We start from the raw sequence: 4,052 nt of genomic DNA on the forward strand, positions 1-4,052 counted from the left end.
CTTCACCTTCTCCCACCCCTTTGCCTATAGTTCATGTAAATTCTTTCAGACTACCTCATCCCCCTACCCCCTACTGGATGTATAAAAATGCTTGCAAAACTGGGATAGTGGACATGTTGTCTTTTCTACCTAGTCAGATGCTGGTGGTTTAAATCCATGCCCCAAGACTGGTCTTTTTGGTTAGCATTTTTGGCTCAATAAAACCTTACTTAAAAAAGACTTCAGTTATGGGAATTAAAGATTTTTAGTTTAAAAAGGTGCTTGTAGTACACCCTGGAGGAAACATCTACTGAATTTTATGTGTCATTCTCGTATTTGAGGGAAACATTTGTCATCTATGTATGTGTAAGTGATTATTGAAGTCATGGCCAAGATTGCCTAGAAAAAGTTTGTCTGAGAAGAGAGTGGATCTCTGGAAGGAATACCGCATTTATGGGGTGGGGAATAGAAGAGTGTCTTTCAAAGGGGTTTACTAACTGGTCAGAATTATCATGGAAACCATGAAAGAGGGAATAGTTAATGTATTAAGCAATGCAGAGAGGTAACAATAATTAAAAACTGACCACTAAATCCAATGAAAAGAAGCTCACTGGTGATCTTAACGAGAGCAGTTTCAGCTGAGAAAAGGTGGTAGAAGTCAGGAAGTAAGTACATACAGTTAGAGAATATCCAAAATGAAATTCAGTGTCTTTCCCTCCAATCCAACTCCTCTTACTATAATCTCTTAAATGCAAGTATCATGCGGGGTCGCTGGTCCTGCTGCCCGCATAAGAATGCAGGATATGATGAGGCCAAAAAGGAACACCCAACAGAGCCATGGATCTGGGGTTCATGCCACTATAGTTTCGCTGGTGGCTGGGTTGGAGATACAGGAAGTAGGCTCCACACGATGCGCAATCCACCAACCACTTCTCTGCCAACCAACCCACCCCCTAAGGTAGCCATGGCAGTTAGTGGCTAATGGCTAACTGGTTACAGCTGATGGCCATCTACTACCCAAGCCAGCACCTTTCCACGTGAGGTCTAGAGCCTGGAAACTGCTCTCCTGGCTCTGTCCTCACAGCAAGTATTCCCTTCAGCCTCCTAAGCCAGGAACTCTCTAAACACCTAGCCTCTTCGCTTTCACTAGTATCTTTGTCTAATTAGGGCATTAGTCTTCTAGATTCTACTTCCTTAACATTTCAAATATTCCAGAAGGATAAATCCCAAATATGATGATTATCTATGGATGGTGGTATTAAAGATGATTTTTGTTTTTCTGTCTTATAATTTGCTTTTTCAATATTTTTCTGGAATAACTATGTACTTATGTAATTAAAGTAATAAATGTTCAAATAGTTTATTTCTCATACATCATCTTATATCTGATGTCATCTCTTTGCTTCCAGTCTACTACCCTGGATCAAGCCAGGATTATTACAATAACCTCTTAGCTTCTCTTTCTGCTGCTAGTGTGGCACTCCTCCAATTCTGTCAGTGGGCAGTCAGAATAAGCTTTGTAAATACAAATCTTAATATATGTCCCTCTCTAGTTAAAAGTTCTTCCATGGTTTCGGGTATCTTTGAGGGTTAAATTCAAACTTTTAACACTTTGTCATAAGGTCCTTGTTTTATCTGTTTCATCTCATTTCTTTCCATTCTCCTTCTCTTTGCTTGCAGCTTGTTTAAAAATAAACAGTAGCTTCCAACCTTAGAAAAGCTTTCTTCCTTTGTTAATTCTCACTCATCCTTTAATCCGTTTAAAAATCATTCTTTTTCTTCTGTGAATTGACTATTAATAGCTTTTGTCCACTTTCATTTCGCATTGTGCTTTTCTTATTGATTTGTAGTAATTCTTATTTGTGTAGCAAATATTTTTTCTCAGTCTGTTCTTAGTTTTAGAGTTTATTTTCTGGTGTTTTTGTCACGCTTCATTTTTAATTTTTCTGTGTAGTAAAATTTTAATATTACTACATATTATTTTTCAAAGTTTTAAAAATGGTTTTATGTCTTGCTCTGGAACATCTCTATACTAAATATATAAATTTATTTGCTTATACGAGTCTATTTCTTCCAATATTTTTGTTTTTTATAATTATCTCTTGGAATTGTTTTTGAATAAGCATTGTCCACAATGTTCGTATCTCCATAAACATCATTTTCTATGGTTGAAAATTTATTCAACAAATTTATAGAATGCCCACTTAACTGTTGGGAGATACAATGATGAACATAGAGCCTACATTCTAGAGATAGAGGCATACAATAAGCAAGTAAATAATCCAAATAATTATTGCTTTTATTTTTTTTCCTTTTTTTAATATCTAAATTATCTTTATTCTAACATGACAATTTTTTTTAAAGATTTTTTTTTTTAATTGGGGAAGGGGAACAGGACTTTATTGAGGAATAGTGTGTACTTCCAGGACTTTTTATCAAGTCAGGTTGTTGTCCTTTCAGTCTTAGTTGTGGAGGGCGCAGCTCAGCTCCAGGTCCAGTTGCCGTTGCTAGTTGCAGGGGGCGCAGCCCACCATCCCTTGTGGGAGTCAACCGGCAACCTTGTGATTGAGAGAATGCACTCCAACCAACTGAGCCATCCGGGAGCTCAGTGGCAGCTTAGCTCAAGGTGCCATGTTCAATCTTTAGTTGCAGGGGCGCTGCCCACCATCCCTTGCGGGACTCGAGGAGTTGAACCTGCAACCTTGTGGTTGAGGTGGCCCATGTGGGAACTGAACCAGCAGCCTTCGGAGTTAGGAGCATGGAGCTCCAACGGCCTGAGCCACCGGGCCGGCCCAAATAATTGTTGCTTTTAAGAACCACTATGAAGGAAATAAAATGAAGAACTGTTAGGTAGAAATCAGAAAATGGATGAGGAGTGAGAAGGGGTCCATAGTGCCTACAGAAAAAGCTCATAAATAGCTTTAACTGCCTCCAGCCCCAGCATATGTTTTTACAACAGATGAGAAGAGGTGGTCTGGGGCAAGATGAGTCAACAGACCTCCACAAATCTTAGATTGCACCACTGTTTCCTGTCAAATCAGTATGTAATGCCCTCACCCCACCCAGCAAACTGTGTTGTTGGTACTAGGGGACCAGAGGCCTAGGCCTCTCTCCCCTACCTTGGCTAGGCCGGTTCTCTTTCCTGAGAAGGTATCATTAATAAACCCTGCTGGCATACTCATCAGCTTGCTGACTTTTGATTCTTCACTGCATTGGCAAGAAGAACCGAGCCTCCCACAACAGAACTACCTCTTAAAGTGGTCACCCAAAGGCTTTAATAGAAGTAGGCAGAGGACACACACATAAAACAGTTCCATTAAGTGGATCTCCCATAACTTACTTAAACATTTTTCTTTAGTGTTGGGTTTATAGATTGCTTCCACATTTACCATTATATTTATTAATGCAGAGCAACTCTTGTTATTTCCAAGGAATAGTTTCCAAGAAATGTAATTACTGGACCGGAACAGTATTTTCACACACACTGCCAACTAGCTTTCAAGAGGGAATTCCAGTAAACTCTCCAATGAGTAAACGGAATCCTGCTCTGAGATAGGTATGGAAAATGTTAATTGTCAAAAAAGAGCAGGTTTGGGCTTGGCAAAAAGCGAAGACAAATCTAATGAGCAGATCTGGGTTTACTCGTGAGGGGCTGCAGGGTGATGACAAAAGAAAGCTTTTGCTTGGGAACAAGAAAACCAGATTCTAAACCCATTTCTGCCACCCTATGACCTTGACGGGTTATAGCTCCTCCTTGAGCCTCTGTTTCCGAAAACTCGGTGGAGACTCGGCTCAGGTTTCAGGTTTTCCAACCTCTTCAGACCCAGCATTCTTTAGCTCCTCCAATTTCAGGACAGTAGCTTGTGGAATTGGTGGAGAACCGAGTCCACTGAATCAGCACCCACTGAGAAACGCCACTAATCACTCGCGGGCACTTCCGGCGACCGGGAGAGAGGGTTTGAAGTCGCTGGAACTTCACTTCCGGATAATTAAAGCTGCGCATTAGACGTCTGGGTCCGCGAGTCACACCAGGTGACTCCAGAGCCGCGACTGCGCATGCTCCTCTCAGGCGC

The sequence above is a fragment of the Rhinolophus hipposideros genome (genome assembly GCF_964194185.1).
Source record: "Rhinolophus hipposideros genome assembly, chromosome: 10".
Lineage (NCBI taxonomy): Eukaryota > Metazoa > Chordata > Mammalia > Chiroptera > Rhinolophidae > Rhinolophus > Rhinolophus hipposideros.